The sequence below is a fragment of the Balaenoptera borealis genome (assembly GCF_965194805.1).
Source record: "Balaenoptera borealis genome assembly, chromosome: 1".
NCBI lineage: Eukaryota > Metazoa > Chordata > Mammalia > Artiodactyla > Balaenopteridae > Balaenoptera > Balaenoptera borealis.
The window spans coordinates 21671762-21687607 of NC_138860.1; the positions used below are offsets into that span (position 1 = coordinate 21671762).

Sequence of the window (15846 nt, forward strand, 5' to 3'; positions counted from 1 at the left end):
CCCTCTCCTCTGAGTGGAATTCATTTAGCTTTAATCCCAGCCGTCAGCAGAATGGGTTCCCTTTCTTGACTTAGTTGCCCGCTCAGCAGAGCCGCGGGCCTCACCTTGGGTGAGTTACGGGCCGTGGTGTCTCCATGGGCAACGGGGAAGCCTGCAAGCAGGGGCACCTCTGCTCCCTGGGCAACACAGTTAGCCTGCAAATCCCGCTGGCTGGGGCCAGGGCTTCTCCTGGGCTAAGTTAAATGCTTGATCCTTAATAAATAATACTCATGATGGGCTCTTTGAGAGGATCCGGGATTCTGAGCTTGGCCGCAAGGCTGGGGAGAGAATGTTTCTCCTGGCGGGTGGTAGCTCACATCCGGCAGGCGGTCGGAGTGCTGGGCATGGAGGACCGCCGTCTGAGCAAAGCAGTCCATTCATTTCCAAATGGGTGCTGCAGAGGGTTTCTCCAAGGGTCACATCGTAATAAAAATCCTGGACTGACACCTTATCTTTGCTAAAGGAGGCAAGAATACACAATGGAGAAAAGACAGCCTCTTCAATAAGTGGTGCTGGGAAAACCGGACAGCTACATGTAAAAGAATGAAATTAGAACACTCCCTAACACCATACACAAAAATAAACTCAAAATGGATTAAAGACCTAAATGTAAGGCCAGACACTATAAAACTCTTAGAGGAAAACATAGGCAGAACTCTCTATGACATAAATCACAGCAAGATCCTTTTTGACCCACCTCCTAGAGAAATGGAAATAAAAACAAAAATAAACAAATGGGACCTAATGAAACTTAAAAGCTTTTGCACAGCAAAGGAAACCATAAACAAGACCAAAAGACAACCCTCGGAATGGGAGAAAATATTTGCAAATGAAGCAACTGACAAAGGATTAATCTCCAAAATTTACAAGCAGCTCAATATCAAAAAAACAAACAACCCAATCCAAAAATGGGCAGAAGACCTAAATAGACATTTCTCCAAAGAAGATATACAGATTGCCAACAAACACATGAAAGGATGCTCAACATCAGTAATCATTAGAGAAATGCAAATCAAAACTACACTGAGGTATCACCTGATTCCAGTCAGAATGGCCATCATCAAAGAATCTACAAACAATAAATGCTGGAGAGGGTGTGGAGAAAAGGGAACCCTCTTGCAACCCTCTGTTGGTGGGAATGTAAGTTGATATAGCCACTATGGAGAACAGTATGGAGGTTCCTTAAAATCTAAAAATAGAACTACCATACGACCCAGCCATCCCACTACTGGGCATATCCCCTGGGAAAACCATAATTCAAAAAAGAGTCATGTACCACAATGTTCATTGCAGCTCTATTTACAATAGCCAGGACATGGAAGCAACCTAAGTGTCCATCGACAGAGAATGGATAAAGAAGATGTGACACATATATACAATGGAATATTACTCAGCCATAAAAAGAAATGAAATTGAGTTATTTTTAGTGAGGTGGATGGACCTAGAGACTGTCATACAAAGGGAAGTAAGTCAAAAAGAGAAAAATAAATACTGTATGCTAACACATATATATGGAATCTAAAAAAAAAAAAAGGTTCTGATGAACCTAGGGGCAGGACAGGAATAAAGACGCAGATGTAGAGAATGGACTTGAGGACAAGGGGAGGGGAAAGGGTAAACTGGGACGAAGTGAGAGAGTGGCATGGACTTATATATACTCTCACATGTAAAATAGATAGCTAGTGCGAAGCAGCCACATAGCACAGGGAGATCAGCTTGGTGTTTTGTGACCAACTAGAGGGGTGGGATAGGGAGGGTGGGAGGGAGATGTAAGAGGCAGGAGATATGGGGATATATGTAAATGTATAGCTGATTCACTTTGTTATAAAGCAGAAACTAACACACCATTGTAAAGCAATTATACTCCAATAAAGATGTTTAAAAAAAAAAAATCTTGGACTGAGTCCACATGTGAATATGTTCAAGGTCAGCCTTGGAAAAAGGCTCAAGGCCAGTGGACACGGGGACCCTCCCAGGGCAAACGTGTTCTCCAGATGCAGAATACAGCATCCCATCGGGACAAACCAGCAAACAGGAACTCTGAAGGCTGCAATGTCGCCGGGGCCATGGTCCTTCCAGCCCAGCATTCCGCCTCTGACAACAGTTCCAATAAAACCCATGGGTGACTGCAGTGCCTTGAACTCAGAGTTTGCTCCCCAGATACAAGTCCAGCTTCCTCCACAAACCACCATGACTTTGAGGCTCTCCTGGGTGTCCTCTTTTTCATTCAACACCACCTCTTTTCGTGGTGACCAGCTGCTGTACTGAGAATTTGTGCTTGTCCTAGAGTAACTCTTCCCAGGCTGAGCCTCCCACTCTGTGCTGGTCACTGCTGGACCCTGGGGAGTCCCTACCTGCAAGGGTCTCAAGGTTTCTAGAAAGACTCTAGAGCAGGGATGCCCCAAGTGATGTCCCCGACAAGCAGCACCAGCACCACTTGGGGCCCCACCTCCTCCTGAATCAGAGGCTCTGGGGCTGGCGCCTGGCAGGCTGTTTTATCAAGTGCTCTGGGTGATTCTGATGCACACTCAACATGTGAGAACCACTGGGCTCACTTCTGGAGGGAGGAAAGAAATATAACCTAATAACTACAATACCGCGGAGTGGGTATCTTCGCCTACATACTCGTCCCCACAGAGCTCTGAGCTTCCCCCTTCCCTCATCCTCCCAGTCTTGGGGAGGTATCATTGTCTCCCCATTTATACACATGAGAAAACTAAGGCCCAGAGCAGTTAAGTAACTTCCTTAAGAGCACACAGCTCTGTCTACCCTCTAAGCCTAGCGTCTCTGGCGTGGCTGCACAAGTGGGTCAGTACAGGGGTACTGCTGTAGCCCACCTCTTGGTCATCATCTGCTGATCTTGTGGTCACCTGCCCTGGGTCACAAAGGGTATGAGCCTTGGCTCCCAGGGGAAGGTGAACCTCTCAGCCCCTCGCCCCTTTCAGCTCCGCGTGAAGGCCCACCCTAGCCCGAGATGGTCCCTTTGAAATGCTGAGTTCTCTCCCACTCTCTCAGCACGACCTTCCTCCTTCCAGGTCTCTTGGGCCCTTCCTTCCACTACACTGACTCTCTGACGGCCCCGTAATTCCCCTTGAACCTTCCGTGACCTTTAAATGCATCCGCCTCTTTACACCTCCCCATGGTTCTAGACTCCACAGACCTTCTCTTCAAACCCTCTTTCAACACCTCCAACTCGGATGCCTCCTTGCTCTGCTATCCCATCTGTCTATACCAGACACCTGCCCTCTGCGTGCCTACACACCTGGTGGCTGTAGCTCTGTCAGGAAAAACCGCCTTGGTGTCCACACTAATGTGCAGAATCCAATCGTGCTGTCACCCTCTCTCCTACCCCTAAGGAGTGATTCCAAACCTTCACCGGCTTTCCCTCACCCATCCCGCCTGGCCTTGGCCCTCTCAGAAGATGTTGACCTTGCTTCCTACTTCTAGGAGAGAAGGAAGGTCTGGCTCTTGACGTGGCACAGGCCGCAGCCATCCAGTGACTTTCTGTGTCCGCCAGCAAGGCCCACAGGAGGGCTTGTGGCCCGTCCTGGGGCCGGTGCCCTGCGGAGCCACTGGGAGGTGAGTGTGTGGTGGGACTGAGGCAGCTCAGGCTGGTCCGGCCAGAGAGGGCAGCTTGTTGGTGCACACCTGGGTGCAAAAGGCACTCCACGGCCAGAACTGGCAGTCCATTCATGCAAAAAAAAAAAAAAAGAAAGTGTGCTCCCCACCCACCCTTCTCCTCAGACCCATCACCCGCCCGAGGGGAGACAGTCAGCAGCAGCTTCCATGAGCATTGCAGATTCACACAGCAGGGCAAAGCCTGACGACTCTGTAGGGGTATTTGGTTCTCCAAAGAGGAAGCAGACAATTAGCACACTGGGTCTCCGTGCACTCGTGCGACCTCAGGAGAACGGTTTACTGATTTGCTGGTGCCCGGGGGTCTCGTTAGGGTTTGTTTGTATCTCTCCGTGTGCATGATGCTTCGATACAAAGCTTGTCTAGTGAGTCTAGCCCAGCGAGAAACTTCCCTCTCATGTGTCTGGGTGGCAGTTTCTTAACAAGAAACTCAGTCAAATGCCTTGCTGAGTTCCCAGGGCTGCTGGAAGCTGGTAACCCTGTCAGGATGGAAATGAGCTGAGTCTGATACGACTTGCTGTTCCAGAACCTATGCTGACCTGTCAGGGTTCCCGCCACCTTTCCTCAGAGCTGCAGACCCTGGGCCAGATCTCTTCTAGGAATGTGTCCACAACTGCTGTCAAGCTCACTGGTTTGTAGTTGTTTTGTAAATATCTGTTGAATGAATGAAATTGCCACATCCTGCCTCTGGGTCCTCCTCCCTCTTCATGGCCCGCAGGGCCAGCTGCCAGGGTGCTGAGGGCGCATCTGCACTCTGGATCCCTCGGATGGGCTGCTTTGAGGCGGGGGAAAGCCTGGAGCTCTTCAGAGCAGCCGCAGCTCGCCTGCTCTCTCCCCTCCTACCTGGGGGTGGTTATCTGTGCTTATGATCCCATCAGCTTCTGAGAGGGAGCTTGCCCCTTCCTTCTTCCTCCTCATCTGGACATACCTTGAAATACCCTCTTGGGCATCTGTAGCATTTCCTCCAAATTCAGAGCATTTGGGGCTATAGCCTTTCTGATCAAACACTGCACCATATTCATCTTTGGTTGTGGACCCTTATTTCCATCTTCAGTACATATGAAACTCTAACAAGGTGGGTGAAGTCAGACCAGCTTCCTTAATCCCCCACTGGAAGAAGCCTCAAGTACATCAATGCAGGTGGTGGCTAATTCTGTGAAGTTCATCTCAGGACACCACCACCAGCATCGATTCCCCTCACTTCCAATTGTTTGTGCTGCCCAGCTCCACAGCCCCTGCCTCCTGTCTGGGCTGCTGCAGTGCCCACCCCCTCCAGCTGATCGCCCACAGCAAGCCTGACCCCGGCACCTGCATCTCTCGCTCAGCTAAGTGAGGGGGCTTGTAGAGCATGGCTCTGACCAGAAACCTTCACTAGCTCCTGTTGCCCACAATGACCCAACTCTTCAGGGCATAAAACTCCACTGTGGACAATAATCTATTCCTGGAATGGCTGATTAGAGAGGTCCCTTAGCTCCTGAACCCTCCCATCGGACAGAGGGGAAACTCCATCCAATCTACCTTCCGGCTTAACTAGTCTTGCCTGGGCTCCAGGGATAACTCACCTTCTCCCAACGTGAAACTGGAGCCCAGAGATCCAATTTCTCTGCTTATGCTGATGCTGGGCTTGGAATGCTTGTTCCCATCTCATCTGCTTACCCAACTCCAACTCACCCCTCACAGGCTACCCCAGAAGCCAAATCTTTCGTGAAACGGTTCTCATATTCCTACAGGCACTTTATCTCCCTCCCTTGTTCTGTGTCCATTTTCACGATGGCATTTTCATCACATCTTGTCTCCTCCAGATTGTCCATCTCCTGAGGGTAAGGACCCAGTTTTGCTCATGCGGTACCCCTGAGGCACACAGCACAACTGAAGCGCCTGGTGATATGTTCCCCGTTAACATTTTGAAGGAGAGTGCTTGTCATCAGGAGTACTTACCTCCAGTCCTAACAGAAGGGGCTTCTAGTATGTTCTTATTCTAGAGGCACGGGGTCCCTGATTGTTTAAAGGCTTCAGTTTCTGAGACAATGGGACCTCCTAGCAGCGATGATGGTCGTCAGTGTTTTTCTGGTGAATCGAGAGAAAGGGCTTTTGTTTTCCTAAGGGAGAACAGGAAAGCTAATTAGGAGGGAGAAACAGAAAATATTACGTAGATGTTCTTATATGCCACACAGTGATTTTCTCTGTAGGGGTATTTAAAACTTTAGGTGTGTCTCTGATTAAGGGGAATTTTAATTGAAAAAGATCAAGACCCTTTTGTAAATCGAGGCATTTGGAACATCAGAGCTGAAGAGACCTGGAGAAATCTCATGCCCAGCCTCTGGGCCAATTAGTCAGGGGGGCTTTCTTCCTTGTCCCTCCAGGGAGGGAACTCCATACTTTCATAATCCACTCCATCTTTATTGTCACAGTGGTGGTGAGGAAGCACCTCCCTTGGACCCAGATGTCCCTTTCATGACGTTTCTGTGGTCATTTAGTTACTGGGGACCCACACACAGGATGAGGACAATCCACCATCTTCTCCACAGGGAGCAGAGAGCTTGTGGGTTTCTAGGGAAAAAGCTAGGTTTGCCATCAGAGTTTGACATTTCTAAGCAGTATGATTAAGTAAACTGTGGTTGAGCTAGGAGACACTGGATAATTATTGGGTCTCAGATTTAGGATGAGATGGGCCCTGAAAGTTAAGAATGACATATAGTATTTTTCACCATTTTATTGAACTCTGGCTCAGAGGTTAAGCATGTGCCTGTCACATATCCATCACATTGTGGAGCTAGGATTTGAATCCAGTTGTGAGCTTAGTTGTCATTTTGATCTTGAAAAGAAAAAAAAATCAAAATTGTGGACACTGCAGAATAGATACAGAACCTCCAAGGATGATTTGCCTATGAATCACCCAGAGATCTTGCTGAAATGCAGATTGTGATTCAGCAGGTCTGGGGAAAGACCCGAGATTCGGCATTTCTAACAAGCCTCCAGGTAATACTGATGCTGCTGGTTCAGTGACCATGATTTGTGCGGTAGGGACTTAAGAGAGCTGTTATGGGCCTCACTGCTCACTACTCAGGCTGCCTCATCTCCCAGGAATAAAGTATGACCAGGAAGCTGCATGATCACTTTTGAGAAGGGAACCATACATTCGCCCCCAATTCTTCTTAGTCCTGAAGCCTGAAGCATTGGATGGTGCTTGAGGAGGGTTATTTGAGGCTTCTGAGGCAGGGGAGCTGGGCAGGTCACATCGTTTTACTTGGAGCTAAGGAAAAAGGAGAGCTTGGGTACCACTTCTCAGGCTCCCGGACAGGCGCCTCTCCTGGAGACCAGCAGGGGGCGCACAAGGGGCGGAGACCAAGGCAAGAGCCCTCCGAGGGCCTCCGGAAAGCCTGGGCTGAGGGGTGTGGAAGCCACCAGGGGCTCTGAACTGAGCCCCGCTGAGAAGTTCCTATTGCTCGCTTACGTTTAGAAAACACGCAAGTGCTCCTGGCAGGCTGGCACAGGGAGAGGAGATCACGACTGAATTTCAAAACAGGATTGTGATATCTTTTCTTCCTTGGCATGCACCTTAGAAGGAATTACCCACCCCTTCCCCCAACCCCATGCACCCTTTGAGGCTCTGAATCTGTTGGGCAGTGTACACAATTTTGATTTTTAGGAAAGGTCAAAATGACAACTAAGTTTGCAGCTGGATTCAAATCCTAGCCCCACAATTTAATAGATGTGTGACCTTGAGGAAGTGCTTAACCTCTCTGAGCGCCAGCTTAAATCACCTATAGATCGCAACAATAGTAGCTTCTACTTCCCTGGGGAAGCATCCACAGAGGCTTTTAAGGACCCTCCAGATTCCGAATGAAGAGCCCCATTATTGATGTGTCATCCTCTAATATTTCTTGCTTGCTTAAGTAGACAGACATCATTTATCCAACTGCACCTCACCAGAAATGTATTCCTTTTGGAAACTACTGAAGGGGAACAGTGAGAGAAGGAAACGGAATTATTTCTCAATACGCTGGGGAGATTTGGTGTTTCTCTTTTCCGCACTCATGGGAAATTATGTAAAAGTTTCCCCTGTTGTCTTTAATATCTTCAGGTGGCAGTCCCCCCAAACCAAAACAAAAACAGCACCATCCAGAGGCATGACAGTCTGAAGGCAGGATGTTAAAGACCCAAATGGTTCAGGTACAAAAATGGCTTCTCTTCTGTCTGCTCATTATAAACTCTTTAGCACACAGTTTTAAAGCATCTGATTGAAAGAAATAATTCCATCCGAGCGGTTATTAAAAACTAACAACTAGCGTGACGCATCTAAAAATCCTTGGGAACAGATAGCTCACCAAGGAATTGAACATCTCTGTCTTCAGCTTCAGGCAGCACCAATATCCTCAATTAGAAAATTAACATCTGAGACTCTGACAGCCCCCCGAATGCAACTCAGCTAAACCCCGCGTGTTCAGGGGTAAAGTAAATTGCCAGGAAAGATGCCCATCTGCGAGGTCAGGAGCCCGAGCAGACGGAGAGCCGGGAAGTCTGATATTGCCTCCCCTGAAAGTAATGACACAGGCAACCCGCTAAGAGCGGCAAAAATCTTTTGGATTGTGATGTAAATTGGAAGCAGCTGGGGGGAGGCATGGGCAAGAGAAACCTTATTAAACTATGATCCGTTAGACACAGAGAATGGAAATGTGAAGAGAGATTACAAAACACTTGAGAACCGTCCTGGGAGGGATCTGCAGTCCGTGCTGGGTTAACAAGAGCGTCAAGAGAAACCTCCCTAGGCTGGTAAAATCAAGTCCGCTCTGCGGCTGAGGGAGACACCCCCTGGTGAGAGGTGAGGGAAGGGAGAGGGAGGGAGTCAGCCCAGGAGGAGGGGGTCCTGCATCTCCAGGCCCGCCGGCTGCAGAGGAGGAAGGATGATTTCACTGGCGGTGCCCCAGGGACTGTAAGCAGGGCAGGCAGGGCTGGGAAACACGGCCCTGCTGGAAGCGCGCATTCCTGCTACGTGCCCAGCGTCCAGGGCCCCCAGGGAGGTGCGTGGAATGTGGAATCTGCCCTGGGCAGGCTGCTCGGGGTGGCTGTGCTCCATTCTGAATGGGGGAGGGGCCAGCAAGAAACGTGGCTCCTCAGCGCTGTGGGTGGTCCCTTCCAAGATGCATGAGATATGGCAAAAGCTCTGGGCTGGGAGAGGGGAAACCTGGGTTCTAGCCCTCCTTCGGCCATCACCTGGGCCTCCTTGACAAGTTTAACTTCCCTTGTCCTGTTTCTGTACGTGTATGATGGCCAGTTTGAACCAGAAGCATTTTCACAGCCTATAAACCCGAAAGTTATCTAATGAGACTTGCTGAGTATCATGACAGCAATCACAGACCAGGACACAATCACAACCCGCCCCCCACTTTCAGCAAATTTACAGATCTGTTGTAGATATTCTTGAAAATATCTATGGAAAACAATGGTATTGATGTACCAATAAAATGGATAAATAAAATGGATCCACATATATCCTAGCCTCGAATAGCAACTTTTTCCCGCCTAGGAATTTACTCTCAGAGGGAACTGCTTCTTTGGCTAGATAATCTTTTGAGAGTAGAAAACTTTTCCCCCTCTTTGTATTTCCACCTTCCGCTGCCCACCTCCACCCTCTAGAAGTCTCCTGATGTCATTGCCCCAGGCCAGGTATGTAACAGGACTGATTCCAGTTTGCAGGATTTTCTGGCTTTCATTTCCCAAACAGGGACTTATGTCCAGGACACAGAGGCTTTTCCAGGAGGTCCTGAGAGGAGTGAAGTTGGCGGGGCAAAACAGTGAGGTTTGGAAGAAACAGGAAAGGAAGAGCGGTCTGGGGGTCCCAGGAGGACAGGACTTTGGCAAGTCCCCAGAGTTTGGCCGTGTGGTCCAGAAGCAGCAGAGACTGCCAGGGAGGCGGGGTCAGGAGCGTACTCAGTGGTAACCTGAATGGACCAGACTGGTGAGTAGGATCACCCTCAGCCCTGCCCCGAGGTCTCGGCACTGCGTAAGATCCAGAAATTATGACACCACCCTGGGGTGGTTTCTATTCTTGCCAGCCTGGTGAGACAAAGGGTGCAAACGGATATTAAGTTGATCTCTAGAAAATAAAAGGAGAGGCAGTTATTTCTTACACACCTCAGCGTCTTATTGATTCATACTTGCAATCCTTTTGTGTGTTGAGAAAGAAAGTAAAGTTAGCCTTGGGGCTTTCTAGAACCAGTTAAGTCTCGGACCATGATGAGGCGGAACCTCAGAACACAGAAACTCAGGGCTGAAAGTGGTTTTCAATCTTGCCTTCATTATGGCCAAGTTCAAATGCTGGCTCAGTTGTCCTGTCTACAAAATGGAGTGGTTATGAGGATTAAATGAGATGATACATGTAGCTCGTATTTCTGGGTCCCTTGCAGTGTCTTGCACATGGTAGATTATTCGTTGACTATTAAATTATTTATTGACTAGTAAATCATTTATTGATTATTAAAGCTAGCCTAACCTACAATGAATAGACAGATAGATAGATAGATTGATTAGTAACGGGTTTGGTGACCTTGGATAAGTCATGCTGTCAGCAGTGCAAGGACTAAGAATCGTGCAGTAGTGTCGGGACCGTGAACATTCATCTAGAGTAAAGCACGAGCTGCTCATCTTGAATTAGTGCGGTGGTTTAAGCACGTGGACCCTGAAGCCAGACACATCCAGCTGGAACCCCGGCTCTCCATTCGCCCCTGTGTCATTGGGTGGGCTCCCTCGGCCTCATTTTTGTCATTGGAAAAATGAGAATAATAACAATACCCACCCCATAGGGACTCAGAACAGAGTCCGGCTCAGTGTAAATGCTGTTTTTGCGTTTGCTGTTATTGCTGGTGTCATGAATTTGTGCACAGTCAAGGAGAAAACATGTGGCCCCCACCGTTAGGAAGCAAAGTCAAGTTTGGGGCACTTGAGATAAGTTTACCGCATGCCAGGGAGGTGAGAAACAGGTGTTTCCAGGTTGCAATACCCTCTTGTTGGATCTGGCAATACCATGACTTTGGAGATTACCCCAAATGAGAGCTCTCTGGGACAACTGTGAGGAAGGGAGGGGAGGAAGGTTAAACGAAATACAATCAATGTGAAGCAGGGAATTTATCCATTTTCCTTAGCATAAATGGGCTCCTTCCCTCCTGCATTCAACTGTGGTTAAATCTCTTACAAAACAAACAAAACTATCTTCTCTTGACGTGACCACTCCTCCCTCCCTGCTGAGAGAAAATCTATCCTTTTGTGGGCAAATTCCTCAGACATGAGGTCTGAAGACTCCACCCAATGATCCCACTGCCCAATAACCTAGCCTCTTCTGACCCCATGAGACCTGGCTTTCTTGTGGGAGCTCCCCTCTCGAAGTTGGCCTCCTTCTCATCTATTCTTGCCTGAATCTCTCTGTTCTTCTTTTTGGCACACACAGCTTTGGCCGCCTATCTCTTCTTGAACTATCTCCTCCCTTGGCTTCCTTGATTTTCTTCTCTCGTTCTGTCATTCTGTTTTCCACCAGTTCCTCTCTCCCGCCCCCTGCCCCTAGAATGTAGGTTTTCCCCTAGACCTTGTTCTCGGCTTAGCTTCTTCTGGCAGTGATCACATTTGCTTTCACATGCTGGACCATCCCTACTACACTCCCACCGTCTCCCCCTAACCCTGACCTGAACCGTATTCAAAGTGCTGATTAAAGGACATCCCCACTTGGGTGTCCTGCAATAACTTCAGATGCAGTAATGCCCCAAAGTGACTTAACAATATTTTGGTCTTGGAAAATCCTCCAGAAAACAGAAACATTTTTGCACGGCGCTCAGAAGGATGTGGGTGGACCTCTCCCTGGGCCAGGGACCCAACTCTCGTGTGAATCAATTTCCCCCTGACTCACAGGTTATGAGCCAACCTTCTCCTTTACTCTATATTACTCATCACCAAATCTTACTTGTTTTCCTTTCAGATGTCCCTAGTGTTGTCCTTCCTTTTACATTTTCATCACCCAGGTTCAGCCTTCCATCCAATGTATGTTTATTGGGCACTCTCTCCCAGGAAGGCTGTAAGCTGATAGGGCTTCATCAAGGATGAATCCAGTCCCAGTGATCAGGGAGCTAACAGTCAGGACTGCGGCGGGGTGGGGCGCAGCCACAAGAGGGAGGGATGCTGTGAGAGGGTGTGCTGGCAGGGCAGCGGGGCACGAAGGAGGACGTGCAAACCCAGCCTGAGGGACCTCTACTCCCAGGGGATATAGACACTGAGCACTGAGCCCTGTGGATGGGGAGGGGTAAGCTCGGGACAGCAGTGGGCATTCCCGGCAGAGGCTGTCAAACAACACCGTCAAGGGAGAGGAGGAGCCCAGGCATGGGAGTCCACTGTGGGTTCAAGGTGGGAGCTGGTGGGAGGTGAGCCTGGAGAAGACACCCTGGGGCTGGATCAAGAAGGTCCTTGAAGTCTGTTCTGAGGCAGAGGGGGCTGCTAAGTGTTTTGAGTACTGCCACCACATTAAACGCGAATTCCTCCACCAAACTTATCCAATCTTTAAATTCCCAATAATAGTGCTTAACCCACAAGTAGGTGAGGTGCTTCACAGTGCCCAAATCTGGCTGAATTTCAATCAAGAATCATTTACCAAATGCTGCCTGCTATGTGCCAGACACCAACGCCGGCTCAGAGGACCGCGAGATGAGTGAGACACAGTCCCGCCTCTGTAGGTGGGGCAAAGACCCCTCAACCCAACTGGGCAACACAGGGTGTACGCGCTTCAGTAGAGGTGCAGGCGAGGTGCAGGTGAGGTGCAGTGGAGGGCAAAGGAGGAACGCCCCCAACTCTGCCTGAAGACTGGGGGAGGGGCCAGCCAGGGAAGTCTTCCTTGGAGAAGGTGCTATTTGAGGTGCTTCCAAAAAAACAGAGGATTCCCGGGACTTCCCTGGTGGCCCTGTGGTTAAGACTCCGCACTTCTAATGCAGAGGACACGGGTTTGATCCCACATGCCGCATGGCCAAAAAAACCCAAAAGACAAGAACAAAAAAAACCAAACCCAGAGGATTCCCCAGCAGAGAGAATTCTGGGCACAGGAGAGCAAGCGTAGGGAGAGAGAGGCACGCAGAAGAGGCCTAGTCAGAGCGCCATGGGCGGTCAGTGTGGTATGGGCAAGGGGTGGACCCACAGTGGCAGGAGGCGGGGCTGGGAAGGAAGGCAGGGAATTGGGACTGCATGGGGGAGGGGCAGCGAGTGCCTTTGCTTAGTCTGAGCTTCATATTGTCCTTGGACTTTCTGCCCTCTGCCTTGCCTGGTGCCTGACTGTTGTTTCTATAACAAATGCAGCTGAAGACCAAGTAGCTCCCGAAGCCCTCTCTGCCTTTTCCAGCCCACATGGGCTGTCTTCTTTGAACCAGCAGATGACAACACCTAATTTCACTTACTTGCTCTCTAATTGTTACGCAGGTGCTGGTTTTCTCTCCTCCCCGAACCTGGAAGCTTCTGAAGGGCAGGAACAATGCCTCAAACCTGAGTTGGTCCCATAAAGCTGAGCACACTGTGGGTCGTCGTGGCCCCCATATGGGGGAGGGCGCTGCAAAACCAGTGCTGGGAATTCCTGAAGTTTGAGACCTGACTGAAGATTTGAATCTGCTTTCTGCATTCTTCTCCACGAAACAAAAAAGGGAAGCAAACACATGTGGATTCAGTAACTGTACATTCCAGTGTTTTCTTGCTCTCCAAGTCTATGAGCATGAATAGACAAACAGGCCTATTTTGATTTCAACACTCAGCAACGCCAAACTTCCGGATGCGGAAAAATCAACAAAGAAGGCTCTGGGACACAACTTCCTCAGAAGTCTTGCCTCCTCAGAAACAAACCCAGAAAGCTGGCAGGGATGGCTCTGCATTCAGACAACAGAATCTAAAGGCTTCTTGCTCTGCTCAGAGCTATAATACCCAAGGGGATGATCCTGTGATGTCATTTAGGATGGAAGTACCGGTCGGGTTGATATGCATGGTGTGGGCATAGGGATTGTTAAAATATGCTGGGCAGTTAGCTTTGGCCTGGGCCCCTCCTCTGGGAACCCCCTGGAATGTCTCCACAATCCGGCAACTCAGGGATCAGCACTGAGCACCACAGACCTTCTCGCAGGGCCCTGTCCCAGGGTTCCCTTTCAGACTGGCTGCGCCCGGCACAACCGGAAGTTGCTGGCCACTGTCTTCTGTCCACAAGAACAAGGGTGAAGTGAGTCAGAGGGCCCAGGACATCTTGGACAGTTTGTCAATGCTCAGCCTGGCTGAGTAAATGCAGGGAAAAGTGACTGAACAACAGACGTTTGGCAAAGGCCTGGCTGCTCTCCAGGGCAGCTCTCCAGCATCAGCGTGTAATCACTATCGCCCTCTTCCAGGCACTGAGCAAGAGGGCACATCCCAGATGCACCTGACACCCAAACAGGGCGTGGTATTGATTGGGTCACTGCTCAACAAGAGTGCCTATCTGAAGGACACTGGGGTTAGTTGCTTGTTTGTGGGCCCTGGTGCTGGATAGGTGTTCCAAACACTAAGTGACTACATAGCTAACCCACTGCAAGGGAAAGCCTCCGCCACCAATTCCCACCCAACGTGGCCTCAGCAGACTTCCTGGGATAGCACCCCTCACCCTCAAGACAATCAACTAACCCCCTTCCTTACCCCTTAACACATGTCGTTCCAACTGCGGTTTTCCAGGAGCACTGCCACTATGCTCTTATGTTCATAGGCAGATTTTTTTTTTTAAACATAAAAGTCAACAATATTTGCCTTGGAGGCTTTGCCAGGCTGCTCTACCTGGTGTTATGGGGGCGGAGAGGCGGAGGTTCAAGGCCTTTTGTTGAGCGGCTCAGTAACTTTCTGGGATTTCCATGGCTCTGCTGAAGGTGGCTGTCTCCCTTTTCCAAGGAAGATAGTGAGGCCACCTGCCCCTTCCCAGGGTGGGAACGAAAGTGAAAGTGAGAAAGTCTGACAGCACTGTTCCACGGTGGAGATGCAAGTGACTTCTTCACAGCCAAGGTTTCCCGAGGCCCGCCGGCAAGGTATCTACGTGCTCCCCCTTTGCCCCCACCCCGCGCCCCGGGGCCCCGAGGAGCCAAGAGCGCGGTCCTGGGAATGGATCCAGGGAATGGGCGCCCGGGGCGCAGGAGGAGAGCTGGAAACAGCCCAGGACGCCCCTGGAGGAGAAGAGGCGCCCGATGGCCACAAGTGGCCCGGTCCCCGCCCCCCACCCCTGGGGACTCCGGGTCCCCGCCCCGCCCCTCCTCTCTTGCACGGCAAGGCGCTCACCTCTGGGGAAGTCTCCCGGCGCCGCGCGCCACGTCTCGCTCCTCCCAGCCGCAGAAGCGGCGCCCCAGGCAGGGCTCCAGAAGACCCCGCCGGCCCCGCCCCCGGACAGGCCCCGCCCTCGCCCCAGCCCCGCCCCGCAGCCCAGGTAACCTCTGCGTTCTCTCCGGCAAGTGGACCTCCTGCTCCAGCCCTGAGGCTCCTCAGATGCGCCCCGGAGACCCTGCGGCTGCGAGGACCGTCGAAAGGGTCCGTTTGACGAGGAAGAATATAGGGGACCCATGGATTTGGGAGTCAGGAGGGAGGGACGCGGGTGCTGGGTGAGCGGCGAGCCCTGGATCCCAGGGGGAGGGACCGCCTATAAGGGCTGCGGGCGTCCAGGTCCGGGAGAGGGGGACCGAGCTGCAACCTTTGTAGACTCCCGAAATGTCCCTCGAGATCATCCAGACCAGCATTCCCTTCCCTTCCTCTTCCCATTGTACAGAGGAGGAAGCCCAGGCCCGAGGACCTGGAGTAGTGGTCCAAAGGCACAGCCAGAAGCTGGCGAAAGAGGAACTCGACCCCATGCCCTCTGACTCCCAGTGCAGTGCTCCTTCCACTACGCCAAACCGCAAGCTAAAAGCGGAACATTCTGATACATTCCAGTGAGCGAGGCCCCGATAGGGGCTGGCGCGATTTGAGGAAGGAAGCCCCGGGTTTTTCTGGAGAACCCCGGAGAAGACAGACCCTTTCTGTCCCATGAGCACGGTGATCCTTCTGCCCTGCCTTCTCTTTTCTTTTTTCCCCCAACTCCTCCACTGCTAGAGTTTGCAGGTAAAGGGACCTGTCAAAAGTAAAAACCCGGCTCGCCAGAGGCCTGTGCAACCAGAGGGT

General features: G+C 50.7%; 1 protein-coding gene across 7 annotated transcripts in view; it reads right to left on the reverse strand.

The window, feature by feature from the left end:
• TLR5 (toll like receptor 5) overlaps window positions 1-15086 on the reverse strand; it is a 60236-nt gene extending 45150 nt beyond the window's left edge. For 5 of the 7 annotated variants that reach the window (XR_014243923.1, XR_014243924.1, XR_014243925.1 and 2 more), the window contains exons 1-3: window positions 14977-15086; window positions 14458-14618; window positions 5614-5774 (exon numbers count right to left, since the gene is read on the reverse strand). The gene's annotated coding sequence lies outside the window, so the exon portion shown is untranslated. Of the gene's footprint in view, window positions 1-5613; window positions 5775-13100; window positions 13320-14457; window positions 14619-14976 lie in introns of all 7 variants that reach the window. The other 2 variants (XM_082389865.1, XM_082389867.1) reach the window with 2 other exon arrangements.
• Between the last annotated feature and the right edge of the window lie 760 nt (window positions 15087-15846).